General features: G+C 33.6%; 1 long non-coding RNA gene across 4 annotated transcripts in view; it reads right to left on the reverse strand.

Annotated features, from left to right (window-relative positions):
* Window positions 1-16609, reverse strand: part of LOC148599780 (uncharacterized) — a 32141-nt gene extending 15532 nt beyond the window's left edge. The window contains exon 1 of one of the 4 annotated variants that reach the window (XR_015918026.1): window positions 16346-16609. This is a non-coding gene — a long non-coding RNA (uncharacterized LOC148599780). The remainder of the gene's footprint in view (window positions 1-16345) is intronic. The other 3 variants (XR_015918025.1, XR_015918023.1, XR_015918024.1) reach the window with 3 other exon arrangements.
* Window positions 16610-16925: the final 316 nt, after the last annotated feature.

A 16925-nucleotide genomic window follows, 5' to 3' on the forward strand; every position in this document is an offset into this window, starting at 1 on the left:
AGGTTAAGATTATGTTTCAGTAAAAAAAATACAAGACGTCACCGGTGACCCAGGGTTATATTTGACAGAAACTTGTGGAAAGAAAATATTACCTGGGCTTCCAGGTTAAGCAGTGGAGATACACATACTTACATCCACATGTTTCCCGAAGTTTTTATAAACATAACATTCACTTCTTTAAATAAGTATAACACATTAGAAAAAGACTTGAAAACTATCAGAAAAGATGATTTTTTTTAAATTTCATCCGGGCTGACCCCCCCCCCCCGAATTGTATTCAGGACTGGCTAGAATTTGAATGAGTTTCCTACCCTGCATTCAGGTATAGGAAAAACAGTAGTATTTATTTTCCTATAGCCGACAATACTAACCTTTTCAAGTTTTTCAGTAATTTCTTATGTACATTCCATACATATAATTCAATTGATAACTTAAAATTATATACCAGTACATGTACTGATACATTGTATGTACAATTCCATGTTTTAAATTAAAGCCTTGCAGCCAGCAAACATAGCCACATACATGTACATATATTTCTTACAATGCAATTTCTGCATAAAGAACTGAATATCATTTTTCCCTCCTATTTAAATTATCAATGAAAATACTACAATTTCTTTGTACCGTGTATATTGCCCTTACTAGTCTAAGAAGTAAAAGAATGATCAACACAATATTTTTTCATACCTTCGTTATTTTTATTGTTCCCGTCTTAAAAATGAAAACCAGATGTACATGTATACAAAGGAGTATTAATGTATTATTCATGAACATTCATGCATGTAATAATGTACAATAATATGGGTTCAGGCAAACTGTTTACCTATATTATATGTTCATGTAAAATTGCATTTGTACGTGCACTTGTCTACTGCTTGTAAGACTTCAGTTATCCCCATTGTTATGCTACAACATGCATGTATATATTCATACGTTGCTTTCATAATCTGTTGTGTCAGGTTGATGGTCTGACAGTTTGATAGTCTGACAGTTCTAAGAAATTTAATTGCTAAGTAAAAGAAACAATTCATCCATGTACATGTACATATATATCTCAGTCTATAAAGATATATAACCTTCAGGGGTTTCATTAATTTTTCAAGCCGGAGGTTCTTTACAGAAAGTAGAAGTTACCAAATAAATTCAGCAAGGGGTCTCGGGCCGCTAAAATGGATGACATTTGTTTACACTTTTGCCATGTGACTTTTTTGGCGGGAAAATCGGTAAACAAAATAGAATGGTGATTCCAAAAGTCTAATTAAGGAAATGCTATTCAGATATCAAGACACGATTAATGGCCCATGGTACAAACTGTAGATTGATAGAAATTTTATCACTTGAAAAAAAGAATCAAGCTTGTTAAAAATAATAAAAAAGTAAATTATATTGTATTAGATGAATTATACCATAAAGGACGAAGGTGAACATGTTTTAAAATCAGGGACTGTATGAGAATAGCAATATAGTCTTTGATAGAAGTAAAGTACAAGATATATGATGAATCGTAACTGATTTAGTCTCAAAACCCAGAAATCCAGGAGCTCCCCATGATTCCCACCATATACATTTCTAGACTAATACTGATTTACTTTGTTGACTGTTTAATACTATGCCATTTTATATGAAATTTTGATAAATGTCATATTTTGTTCTCAGGCTTTTATTTACTTGTTGCAAAATTTAAACACTAACACATGCAAATAAAAGCATAGGAACAAAACTAAACATTTAATGAAATTCCATAACATGTGGTGGTTCCTGGTGCTGATTAAATTTAAATTCTTCATAATAAAACTTCATTGTTGTTTATTGCCTATAATTATTACTGTGACATGTAGAGCAATCGCATGTGTCTTATTATGAAATGTTGGTCTAAAAAGCATAGTCTGATAAAAAATTCTTTGCTTCTTAAAAAGAACAAGGCTGGCAGTTTTAGTCTGGTTGATGGTCAGAATTTTTTAAACATTACAATGCATTTATTTTCTAATATATCACTGATCATTAAAAATGCCTAATTTCCTCACGTTTTACCGAATTTAAAAGAGAAATGCCTAATTTTTTGGATTTACATATTAAATTCGATGTTCCGAGTTAAATTCGGACTTGTGCCGTTAAAATTAGTATAAAATAATTAAATTAGGCTATTAATTTAAAATTCGGATATTCCCGATAAAATTCGGTGTGTACGATAAAATTAGGACACACAGCGTATTTAAATTCGAGGTTGTTCCCATTTAAATTCGACGTTGTTCTCGGCTAAATTCTGTGATGTTCCAGTTAAATTTTCACTAATTTTGTTTAAAGTGTGTCATTAATTTCTTTTGAAACCTAAATTTTTCACGAGTGTAGGTGGCGCTCTTCGTAAAGAGAAAATGCTAGTGCCCGGAGAAAATGCTTTACAGACGCGGTAATCTGTAAAATTAAAACGTGAACACGCTAAAAGGTGTTGGATTCAATGTACAACAAGAAGAATTTTTGTGGTGTAACAATGAAATATAAAATTATGAACAATAGATATCACCACTACAAAAAAGTATAGATTTTATGCCGTTGTAAATTAAAACAGCTTTATAGGAGCCGGGTAGTTAACGGGTATTTCTCAAGGAATAAATGTTTTAACTTGGAACTATACGCAGGAGAGCAGAGTATAGACGAATGTGAAATTCCATCCTCTTATTATAATTATAATATCACTTGCTAGATTTTAAAATACTGGTGTCATTGCTTAATTGTCTCGGGCCAGTAGATAGAAAGGTTGATGCTGTATTTTTGGATGTGTATTGGTTTTTTGTTTGTTTGTTTGTTTTTTTACAGTAAGACAACCATGTGAAATTCCGATTTTCTGTATGTCATATTTTTAAGCAGATTCGAACAGATTCGGCTGTACACTAGTACTGTACGGGCGATTTTTTAGCTTATTTATCTATTACGAATACATTGTGCACATTAAAAGTGTCAACGGCGGTCGGGTCCATAGATTCCTAACTGATGGGTCATCTTTCGAAGAAAAAAAATCGATATTATACAAGACTGGAACAATTTTATGACTCTTATACGTTCTATAGATTTTTTGCATGCACCCGTTGTTTTAATGATTTTATTTACTAGTATTCGACAGCTACCTACTGCATTACATGTCTCCACGGGTAGTGCCATAGACCTATAGTTACAGGTCTATGATTGTGTGGTACTAAAGAAAATTATAATATTCAACCAAACTGGAAATCTGGATGACCTTATAATTACAATTTAACGTCTGAAATTAACTTTACAAAGTATATTCTCAAACAAATATTTCAGTTTTACTTAAAAAATAATTTTGTTAACACGTACTTCAGTAACCGCAATACCTTTTCCTCTTATAGGACTGTATCAAGGACTGTATATAATACATTGTATAGCTTTACTACTTGAAGTCACTACTCTATGGTTAATACGTACATTGTACATGCATATATTCTCAAGCGAATACTATGTAATAACTTTTAAATCCCAGCTTTTCACTACGACAAATTTAATTTTAAGAATAAAAAGCGAAATTAGATGAGTGACACAACATACAAAAACTCACTAGCTCAGGAGCAAACATTATAGGAGTTATTAATCAATTGCAAGTTATTTCAAGTTTTGTGAATATAAAATAAAAAAAGAAGAAAAAAACAACCCAAAAAATTAACAAAAAAAATAGTTAATTCGATTTAACAGAAGCCCATAATCATCTCCACTGTGGTAGCATTTTACAGCGTCCATCAGTTTTTTACCCTGCAGTGCAACCACATGTGCTGTGTACAGCTATGTTAGTGTCTCAGCAAACTTCTTTTGCAAGCTGTGGAGGAAAAGCATTGCTACGCACGACTCAAACAACATTCTTCACTATGTATACCTACATATTATGTTTATTGACAGACCCGACAGGTGGGCTGTAAACGTTCATTTACATACACAACGCGAGCACACACTACGTGCCGATTGATTGACGCTCCAGGGCTCCTGTAAATTAAATAAATGAAATAAACATCCTGTTCCTAATCATGTATCACTTGTTAAAAAATCCGGAGTCTTCAACCTCGGGGTTTTCTTTGGAAAGGAGGAGGGGGTAACTTCCGATGTAATAGGAATGAGCCGCTGTGCTGTTCTACCTCACTGTCAACGATTATGGAAAAAATATTAAAAGGCAATTCAAATTATGCTTTGTAAGTGTGATATGCAAAAACACGCTACAAATTTGGGGAACTACAGATTCTTTACAAAAAACAATGCATGTTTTTGTTATCATTTTCCGTTGCGTAAAAAAACTTTTTTTATGGCAGTAATAATTTGAGTTTCTCATTTGGCAAAAGAACAACTCAAATATGTATCTCGTTGATTTTATCATTTTTTTTTAAATCGCTGTAAAGTATATAATATAATAACATATACATGTATGTTATTTTTTTTCTATTTTCAGATGGACGGAATATGTAGTGATGTTGATAGTTAGCCACTATACTTAAAGTGTGTAAACTACACGCTTAGATTTAATTGATGCTGGTATAAACTGTCGGTGCACGGATAAGATTAACCCTTTATAAATCATATCTTAGTAATATCTTTTCAAATTTAAATTTTCAAAGATCACGTTATCAAGTTGATTTCGAACAATTCGTTTTCAGATAATCTTTTGTCATTTAAAGATGTGCAATTAGATATAAACTTTGAGAATATCCAAGCGATGAACATAAAATGGATGTTACAATAAACATGAAATTATGATGAAATGAAAAAAGAAAAAAAACGGGGTGGGATACAAGGATAATTGAGTATAAAAATTTTGATTGCTACTGGAAATAGGGAGTGGTGGGTAGGGTCGGTTAATTTAGCATCTTGTGGCGGAGAGCAAAAATTCCTACTCCGATTGAATACCACACAGGGTTCTGTAACGTGCGATGAGCGTGGTATCTTTCCCAACAAACTGCACTTTTATGATGTGCAGTTGGGATTTCAGTATTTTTGCCTAACTATTTGAGAATGTAACATGCCAGGATTATCCCATGTACACCTTGAACACACAACCCTACTGCTCTGTGGGCAGAGCGCCCCGGCCACCGGTCAAGGTTCTAAGCACTATTTGGTTGCCTTTTACAACAAGCCTGACGCTGCTGCCGTCCATGCTTTTGACACCCGGATCCGCACGGGGCTAGAATTTGTTTTAAAAAGACAGACAAAACCTCTTTTTAGCTTACTGTACACTGCTATTATCTTAGTAGTTTCCAAAAATGAACACTTTAATTACAGGCTTCATAGTAAAACGAAAGTAGAATGCATCGTTATATGTGCCATCCCGCCGAGGCGGATGGCAAACGTTAAAATTTCGAGCACTTAAATTCAAGCTGAAGCTCAATTTTGTGTTAGTTGTTAACATAATAATTCGATAGAATATTTGTTTAGATAATAAATTATTTCCCTAGATGTATTTATATAACCATGACACAAAAAAGAAATATCTTAATCATTAATTAATGACTTCGCCCCTGGGCCCTGATTACCTACTTACGGTCCGGTATGCAATACACACGACTGTCAAGAGAATTCACAAGGGGTCTGTGAATACGGTTTTGTAAAATAAATGTAAACACCTTGCACTGACAGTCTGGTATACATGTAATTAACGGCCTAATGCACTTCGCATTGTTTCGTATATTCTGCATACGTGCATAAATCTAAGTGTATATCTCGAAAATTCAAACAGTCGTTATGCTATGCCACTGTTTTCCGTGGTTCGTTTAACATACTTCAAGTAATCAAAAAACTATTTTTTGTACTAAAACAGGTCAGATATGTTTAATTCACATTAATGCTGTGGTCATAAATGTTTGTCCATGGCCAGACTGAAATCAACACTAATCGTTTATATCAACTCTAAATAAATTAACAACTATTCTAGATGTACATGTATATAAACTTGGATTGTGATTAATATTTGACACAGAATAATATAATATCAAAATCACACTATCACATATTTTTCACAAATAACAGTTATCATAGCCAATCCCTTAATTACTTTTTTATGAGTTTAATACTGTGGTAGGAGTTCTACCCACTTAAATATTATGACATTAACTGTCTGGATTGCAGGAAAAAAACTTGTGTACCCCTTCCCCAATTGTCGAAAAAACCTATCCAAGCTTATTTGTTTTTTGTACATGTATGCTATTTTTTTTATTTCATTTTTTAGTACTTCGTACTATTGTTCATACTTATGATAATATATATACGAGATTAAAAAATGGGGGACAAAGGTCATTCAGGCCTTAATTGATCATAGTTTCATTTCGCGTCAACGTTTTTCAAATTATATTATTTTGGTACTTCTAGTTTTGTATAAACCCAATATCTGGAGGTAATCTTTATGAAAAATAAAGATAAGATATACAAGCGAAAAAAAAATTAATTTTAGGTGGAGGGGCGTACATTCGGTACACCCGTCCTCGGATTCGTGCCTGCAGATTGAAACCGTTCCATTGGTAGTGAATCAAGATTTTTTTAAAATGTAGCGTAGAATAGATTATTCCGAAACCAAGGAGTTAAATATAAATCCTTGCCGAAACAAAAATAATTATATTTAAAGGGGTAAAAAAGCAGTCTTTGGTGGTCATATACATTGTTACCTGGGGATACATTTTAGATACTATTATAGCATTTCAGAGTCACCAATATTTTGTAAGATTGTGAGTCTCAAAAATCGATGTACAATGTAATCAGTCTTTTCAAAATGCGAATTTGGACTTAAATAGCTAAACATGTTATAATCTTGTCAGTGTGAAGTTTAAGGGTGATTGTTATTTTTCTGACTTGTAAATATTAATATTATTTGCGTGTACACATTTGAATGATAATGTATTGTATACCTATATACATAGAGGTGTGGCTTAGCACTGAAACCTAGATTATACAGCGAAAAGAGCATACACACGGCGTGCGGTTCAAACAAAAAATATTGGCCGATACCAACCGTTCCTGCTGCTGCGTTCCTGCTTATTCCACTACAAATACTTGATGGCATTTCAACCGATAATCATTTGCATACCTACATGTACCTATATCTCAATTGCATGATGATTTATCGGTGTCTTCGAGATTATGCACAAACTCTTCAAAAATGGAACTGAATTGATTGCATATTGAACTTACCCTGTATTGCATGGCACTTAAAATACTATGCATACTTTCAAACCAGTTATCTGATTCGCATGATACCTCGCTACTTCGGCTGGCGGGGTATACAAAACCCAAGATCAGAAAAAAACAATGTTTTAAAAAATATTTATAAAACACTTGGTATATGAAACAAAAAAATAATCGAGAATGGCCCTTGTTATGGTTTTATGGATGATATAAACAGCGCACAATCCGATTACATCTACATGTCCGTAAATACAGTATATGTTTACAGGCAAATTCGAAATATTGTATAGGTTTCAAAATGTAATACCCAATAAGCGGGGTCTAGGTTAATAATGATGTAGGTGATGCATTTATTTTTTTCCTCATTTAAATAAATCTCCAAACTTAGATTATTAAAACCATGTCACATAAGTTACATAATTTTGTTATTACATATATACACATGTAGGTACTGTTAATGTTAATTTAAGTGTGTTTATCCCCTTTATAATTGAGAATTTAATCTATTTAAAGCAAAATGATGGGCATTTGGTAAGAATCGTCTTTTTTTAATAAAACAAGCTGTTAATACCATATGTTTTTATGGACTTGACATGTATACATTTTTTGGTCTGTAATGAGCGCCCCGTACGGAGATCTTGATTAGTAGATATTGGCAGAGCCAGCTTCCGTGAAACCTTACCGAATAACTCAGGCAAATATGTCCTACTACATGTAACAGCCAAGCGGCTGTGTTGATTTCCTGGCTCACTCTCATACAAATGTACCCTATGTGTGTCTGAGAGTATTAAACACGCTTAAGTACGTCAACGTACCGAAAAGTGAAACAAATCTGGATCGGACACCCCCCTTTTTAATGTAAAATGACCCCCCTGATTTTGCAATGCGTTAAATAAATGAGGTCTTTCACATATCACTGGTTTATTGGGTATACAGTATATTATAACAATTCTTAGAGAAAAGTAGATCAATATTTGACACAAGACATTCTTACTAATAAGTGTGTGATACTTTTATTCTTTTAGTGGTTTCCATGTACCATGGTTTTCTGTTCTGCATGCTCGCCAAGGGAACGCTCTTCTAACACTTTAGAATGTATTTTATAGTGCGTGAAACATGTGAGTGTTTAGAATAAGCAAAGCCGATTTAATTAAACTTTTCTTTTGGAATTAGGTAAAATACAACTTTTATGGATATATACAATGTGCATGTACTTCAGTCAGTTTAGATTGCAAGTTGACTGTAAACAGAATTCGGAGGTAGTTCATCCATCTTGTCGCTGGCAAGTTTTTTTTCTACAATTACCTGATAAATTGATTACATGTATTCAAAATGATCTGTTACAGTATATTTTTTTTTAAATCAAACGAAGGCATACTGAATTCACGACATATGAATGAAAATTTATTACAACAACAAAATGTTTACTTAAATATATATATTTTTAAATAAATGTAAATAATTTTAAGAATCAAAATGAAAAAAAAAAAAAATTTTGTTATATATATTTTTAAAATACATACAATAACATTATCTGTTGTCACACCTGCTTGCATCGATAGAAATCAACTGAATTGTAAACGACCGTTTGTGCAACTTATACCCCCATTTAACAAGTGGACAACTCGTCCGTCCGTCTGTCATTTCGGCAGGCCGAATATCGTCAACTCCCAATATGGCTTGAATGATTTTTAATTTGGATTGATTGATTGTTGGGGTGTAAAGTCCGAGCAGCAAAATTCAGTTATATTCAGACGATGAATACGAAATGAATGATAAAATGAACATGAAATGATGATGAAATAAAAATTGGATGGGACACAAGGGCAGCAGGGTCGACAAATTTAGATTGCCACTAGAAAAAGGGAGGGATGGGTAGGGTCGGGTAATTTAGCCTACTCAAAGGTTCCTACTCCTATCGAATACCGCAGCAGGGTTCTTTAACGTGCGATGAACGTGGCATTTTTCCCAACACGGTGCACCACTATGGTTTGCGGTCAGGTTTTCCGTATTACAGCCTGACAACCCCAGCATGTAACACGCCAGGGGTACCCCATTCCACCACCTGGGGCACGCATCCCAGTTGCTCTGTAGGCAGAGCGCCTAGCCCCCGGCTAGGTTTCTGAGCACTATTTAGTCGCCTTTTACGACAAGCTTATCGCTGCTGTATGCCTATTCTTTTGACACCCGGACCTACATGGGGCTTTTAAATTTGGTGTTAGGCTTTACCTACAAAGGGCATACGTTGTAAGTGATTTTGGATTCTCTCCGATATCCTATTCTGTGAGCCTTTTTCACTATTCACCTTTTTAAATTTTCACTTCTAGGGCTCACAACTAATGAATTGGTTTTAAATTTGGTGGGTGTCTTTATATAGATGGCGCATACATACGATGTCTGGGGTGATGTCTGATATTAACTTCCTGTACAAGTGGCGATATACCTAGCGCGACAACGCATGTAATCTTCATGTTCGAAATGTAATTTAGATCCGACTATCAAATGATATATTTATTAATAAATATTTATTATTTCGTTCACATGCAAATAATTCACATTTTGTTGTGACCACTGACTTTAGATAGAGTGTTTTTTCGTTTTTTGTTTTTCGTTTTTTTATTATTGACTGAAGTCCCGAATCAATACATTATTCCTTATAGCCAGACTATTATGTTTTTGTTGAGCATCATAAAGATGGTTAAATATTTTTTTACAATCGTATGTTTAAAAATGATGAGCTGAAATACAATTTTTTATTAACAAATACCCGTTATAATGTATTTTTTACTTATTACTTTTTATTTATTTTCAATAATCAATTAATATTATCATATATGATAAAAATCCTTCTTTTTTTTTTTGATTGTACGCTAATTTATTACTCACGTTAGCCTGTTCACGTTCACATTTTACAAATTACCGCGTCTTTAAAGAATTTACTCCGGGCACTAGCATTTTCTCTTTACGAAGGGCGCCACATACACTAGTGAAAAATTTAGGTTTCAAAAGAAATTTATGACACATTTTAAACAAAATTAGTGAAAATTTAACTGGAACATCACCGAATTTAACCGAGAACAACGTCGAATTTAATTATTGACAAGTTCGAGTTTAAATGGGAACAACCTCGAATTTAAATACGCTGTGTATCCTAATTTTATCGGAAATATCCGAATTTTAAATTGATAGCCTAATTTAATTATTTTATACTAATTTTAACGGCACAACTCCGAATTTAACTCGGAACATCGAATTTAATATGTAAATCCGAAAAAATAGGCATTTCTCTTTTAAATCCGGTAAAACGTGAGGGGATTAGGCATTTTTAATGATCAGTGTATAGGCTAGAAACCACTAATTCCACTTCCCGTAGGCTTCTATGCTAATTTCACAATATTCAATGGCTTCTCTGGACTTTACCTTAACTTTAACCTGCAGAGGACTATATATCAGCATGATTCTACATATGTCAGCTCACAATCCTCAGAATGGCACGTGGGGTAAGCAGACTTGCAGTGCAGTACTAGTCACCGGAAGTGAAAGGTCTATAAATAGCATGGGAAATCCCAGTGTTTTCACAAGATTAGGGGTATATATAGAAATCATTATGGAGATTAGGCTTCACATCACAAAAAGAAAAATGCACCTATAAATTGTACAGAAATGTTTTTCCTTTCAGAAACTGTTTAATTTTTTAAAATAAGATGAGAACTTTTTTCACAGCACTATGAGGAACAGCGGTAATTTCTGCGTAGGACTATTTTTCCGTACGTTCTAAATGCTCATTGGTTGAATTGGTGGTCTGTAACCTATAGCAGTGTTGAATCTCGGATCCAATATTTTTTTTAAAATTCTTTTGAGCAAAGGCCAGACATGTTCTTTTTCAACTTAGGGTTGCCAAAATATTTTTACAAAAACTCCCCCTCCCCGCTGAATTGAATGGTCGTCCTTAAATTATATTATGTACAAGTTTGTTTCACGACGTTGACTCGTCAACACTAAAAATTCCTGCTCCCGTCTGCACAAATCACAACAAATATCGGGAAAAATGACGGGTGTGGGGCAATTCCAAATATGAACCAAATTTATTTTACACGTTTTCATAGAATTTTACCTGTGTTAAGCTTTTTGTTCAGCACAAAATAATCGGTGGTTAAGTCACCACATGCTTTCTACAAATGGATACTACTTTATATCGTCCTACGTTAAAGCGCTTTACCGATTAGATTCCGACGCGGACCTCGACGAAGACACCAATATAAACAATAATAAAAACTAAAGATCGCGATTTTGGAGACATAGCCTACAGGTCTCAGTATCGTATTAATTTTCCTATAGACTTCTATAGTGAAGTGCATATTTTTAGGATTTTTTAAAAAATATGTAAATTGATTCAATAAAACTTTCACTTATGTAGCATTTCTATGTGAAAAAATAATTTCCCGCAAAGACAATAGGGTGAGTCCACGAAGATCGGACAGAAAAGTAGTCTTGAACTATAAATAACCATTTTCCCAACTTTCACTTTCGTTTTGCACTCACCAAACCAACCTTTTCAGTGGAACATTTTTATGATATTATGTTAGATTTTCTTTTTAAAAAGTTCTTCATCTTACAGTGTGATGTTTGCTCTATTTTATAAGTCATTGTTCATATCTTTTGACAAAACACTAGTTTGTCGAGAGGCAAAAAGAAAATGCACTATATTTTTATAGCATCCATGTTTTAACGTACACCCGCTCAAGGACATGCAATACGATACTGGTACCTACAGACAGAACGATCTCAGATATCTATTTACTAGAGTTTTCCTCATGATTTTTTTTTTTTGCTTTTATTTTATTCTGCCAGACACTACCGTAGCCGGGTAAAAGTACCGGGTACCAGCTCTTAATGAAAGCACTGTATTTATAATAATAATTGTCTGTCACATATCGTTAAAGCGCATATCCAATTAAAACTACGAAACTGAATACATGTATAATGAAACCAGTCAATAGACGTAAATCTTTACCTAGCTCCCCATTGTAGCCAGTACTATCTGTCAAAATTAATTGTCAACTTATGAAGTCAAAAATTATGAGATAAAAAGTTCCAGAAAGGTCTTAAGTAGTAGTCTTTGTAAGAATCATGCAAATTCTGTAAAACCTGATACACTGTACATCCTAGAAAAGGCTACACATTTTTTTGGTATTATGTTACTTAATAGGTCTATATGATAAATTATATAAGCATTCATTCCAATCTGTTTGATCTTAGAGATAATTCACATTGAAAATCCAACAGCTTCTGTTGTATTTTAGTGTCACTTACCAGGGGCTGATCCAGGATTTGAGTTTAGTGAGGGCGTTAATTGAATTTAATGCCATGCAAAGCAAGGCAACAATATTGTGGGGTGAAACTTGTGGTGAAAATTTTTTTCTTATCAATTTAGGGGGGGGGGGCGTACACCCAGCACGCAAGTCGTTGGACCTGCACCTGCTTACAGAATAAACTCCCTTAATTTTGAATTCTACAGTACATTCTTTATGAATTTTATTTCCTAAAGACAAGGGTGATATGAAGAGCCACATATTAATTTCTGTTTACTTTTAAACATATTAAAATAAACACAATACAATTGTATAAAAAAAAATATGTAGGCTCTCCAATAAATGAATCACAACTGATTGAATCATATCTGGAGTGCTACTTAAATGTTATTTATAAATTCCAGGTTCAAGGACCAATTTTAAACATGTTCTAGCAATAACAAGTCCTGGATTGCAGAGTGAGGGGGTACATGTTTATGTACATAATGATAGGGGTGTCCGTCCTTCTGTCCATACTTCCTTCCTTCTGTTACAGAAAGTGGGACTCATCCATTAATTCTCCTACACAACTGAATAGAATATGTATGAAATTTCACAGAATCTTTATTACATGTACATATATATTCACATTGTGTACCTCCTACTGTAGGTTTGAAATAACATATATGTTGTGAAGTGGCTCAAATTAAATGTACATTGTAAATAAGAATATTGTATAAGTAAACGAAAGCCACTTTTGAAAGGTGAAAAGGAATTACATGTAAACAAAATACATGTATCAATAAAATGTAAAAACAATTAAAGAATATGGGCTACATTGTTGGCCTTATGTTCTTTGTCAGGGCCATTTGCAATGTAGGACATACCCCGACAAGTTTGTCGGTCAGGTACATTTTGTACAGTACATGTATCCCGAAGTCAGCCTGGCTCTACCCACAATTGCTACAAATGTACCAACATGCATTGGTTATAGATTAACAGCTAACAAAATTCTTGTAAGGTTCGGTTGTGTGAGATCCACAAGTCATACATATACATGCGCGTACATGAATGATAAATAACAGTATATACTTACGATTTTTTATTGATTAATTGATTGATTGTTGGGGTTTAACGCTGGAGCCGCACTATTTCTGCTTTATTCAGGTGATGAACATGAAGTGGATGATAAAATGAACATGACATGAAGATGAAATGAAAAATGGGATGGGAGACAAGGATAATTGGGTCAACAAATTTTGATTGCCACTGGAAATAGGGAGAGGTGGGTAGGGTAAGGCAATTTAGCCTTCTGTGGCAGAGCCCTATGGTTCCTACTCCTGGATAATATCACAGTAGGGTTCTTTAATGTCCATTTTTCACCAATATAATGTCAAATTACCGTGGATTATTAAATGGCTACGGCTTTGCTTCAATGTAAAGACGCTCGTACTAACCTATTATATTTTTCCATACCACACTCTACATATGATGCTTTTATTTTAAAAAAATTCTAACTTGTCAATTTCTTCTTGGATCAATTATGCTACTAGTATATTCCACAGCTAAAGTGACAGCCCTGTGAACAATGTACCCTTCTGTTTGCTAATCCCACAGTCCCAGAAGTTGAGATCAATATAGTTTAAGTATTGCAAACAGTATCTGATTTTGTTCAATCTCATTTTAACTAAACTTTTGTGTATACAATGAATGTCCTAGATCTTGACCTTGCACATGTATCAGTTTTGCTTACTTTGAGACAGTACTATCAATAAACTTTCATTTTGCCATTCAAATTTTGTTTCACTATACTGGTGAAATGTTGTATCTTGTTGACTAAAACTCAATTCAAGATCCCGTCACCTGGTTCATTACGGATATATGTATATATTACAAGTCCATATCGGCACCAACGTTTCTTTACTGCAGGATATTTCCTTCGAATATGACTTATCACAATTATAATAACATCTTAAACTTCAAACACATGGTTTAGGATTGACCCCTTTCTCTTCTGTACCTTCTCGCCATAGACCACTCGGCCAGCTAGGCTATATAAAATATAGCTTTCGCTGGCCGGGTCATTCCTCCTCGTAGGATTAATCTAGGGCTGTAACTTAGTACACGATGTAATACAGCCTAACTGGCCGAGTGGTCTAGGGCGCTGGACTTTGTGCAGGCGGTGTTGCCATAGATGTCACAGCAGTACGAGTTCGAGTCCCGCGGAGGGAACGACCAAAAATTTGCATCGCAAATTTGACAGTTCTAACATCGATGGGAATTTTTCAGACCATTCTAAACGTTTATATATCTTCCCTGTATCAATTTGATCCGATGGAGCAGTGTAGCAAATGGAGTCGTCACATTCTGAGACGTTATATATATATATATTAGAGGTACAAAGGTACCTGAAAAGCATATATTTTAGAATGATGAGACCATATATTATATGAACAGCCAATAACATTTAGCACTCCATAACTTTAATTCAGTTCTAAGTCGGGACGTTACATTCGACGAACATCTTGTTTTCCAAAAAAAGGCGTTTTGGATATTTTCACTTTTTCAGAAGTTTTATTTATAAACCATAAACGATACAAATAATATGCATTAGCCGAAAACACCAGGGCTTTATAAATGTATTTAACTACATTTAGCATGAGTTTATTGACTAGTCATTTTTTACTTTAAGGCATAAACCTAGGCATGAACTTTGGTTAATAATGATTTAATTACCCTTCCTTTACGTTAAGAACTACAGTTCATTTCATATTATGTTTTATGTTCATGACAAACAATATTTGTGAATAGAAGAGTAAACATAACTTGGACACAACCAATGGATACCTCCACCGCCATATTTTTTTTAATTATTTATTTTTAGTAAAGATCTTATCACATGTTAGTGTCAGTGGTTGATACATATGGTCTAAAAAAATAAATAAAACAAACACACACCTTGAAAGTTTAATATGATATCTTCCATATCATTTGATAAAGAGAGTTATGATCTTTTTTTAAAATAATGCACATAAATGAACATTTCAAAAGCAGTTAACTCTGCTAAAAATCTCATTTGTTAACCTTCAATTAAAACTATTTCTGAGCAAATCCAGTGAAGCAGAGATTAAAATAGAGAAGGTATCCTTGAGTGGAACTATATTGTCGGATCGGTTTGCTTTTGACATGGCTGTTTTTTTTAATTACTTTTATGAGATTTTTAAGATTCTTACAAAAACTTTCTCTAAACTACTGCAGTATTGATTTTTATACTAGGCGAGTTTTCAATATCATATCTCTTTTGATCTTTTAATCTTGGTTTCAGATTGGTTGTTAGCCAATCTGAGTGAAATCCCCCATTAAAGTGTACATGCCAAATATTCCCAAATCCACAACTGTTTAAAATATTCTTAATGAAATCAATCCATGGTGATGTGTATCTGTTATAACTCATACATATATCTATATTATACATTGCAAACTTTAAAATCTTTACCAATAATAATTTTTGCCCAATAACTCACCATACAAGACTTTATGTGAACGTGTAAAGGATATACACCGAGTTCGCCATTATATCATACACTTTGGCGTACATCTAGCAAAGGTATCTAAACGCTTAAATGACATATAGATACGATAGTGTATTTGTCTGAGTGTTTTTTCATGGCTTCATTTCACAGAGCAAATTCCATTTTACCAGAAAACTGCTGCGGGAAGTTATCTATCGGTAGCGTTTTTTTTTTTAATTTTCGTTAAAATACAAGAAAACGTCAAAATATCTCATCTCATGCAAGTTACGAGCCATTTTTGTTTACTTCCATATGGATTTTTCAGACGTTCTGCAGCACTTTTTGAAAAAATATACACATTCATTGACCTACCATTAACATTTGGATATACAAATGTGTCATCTTCCCACTGCACTTTTGACATTTATGTGGTCCAACCAAGGCTTTTCACGTATGAAGATGAATTTAAGAGTAGTTTGTTTCTCCTTAACACACCCGCGTTCCTAAATTGTTACAATTGTTTGAATATTCTTTCACTAGTACTATACCAATTGGCTGTATACGTTATCTTTATTGGCAAAAAGTTTAACAGTATAGCGAAATTAGGTCAAATCCCATGACAAAATATAATAGCAAACGTCATACTAATAGTACGATTAAAATTAAGTATTATGTCAAATGCATGAGCTAGATGGCAATGTCCAACTACGATAATAAATGGTAACAATTAGATAATTATATTTTGTCATTTTTAATCTGATAAAATAAACATTTCTTTCACCTACGTGTCATTTATCCCTTTTATCTGAAAAAAAGTCTAAATAAAGGTTCATAATCTGTCGATTATGTTTGTTATAATATAATCGAAATTATACAGAGTTATCATGTTATCAGTTTACATGACAAAACAACATTGAATTGCAAATAATGTCACGTGACGCGTGCCATGTCC

This window comes from Perna viridis, chromosome 13, assembly GCF_037379345.1.
Source record: "Perna viridis isolate PV_CMFRI_1.1 ecotype Kerala chromosome 13, ASM3737934v1, whole genome shotgun sequence".
Taxonomy (NCBI): domain Eukaryota; kingdom Metazoa; phylum Mollusca; class Bivalvia; order Mytilida; family Mytilidae; genus Perna; species Perna viridis.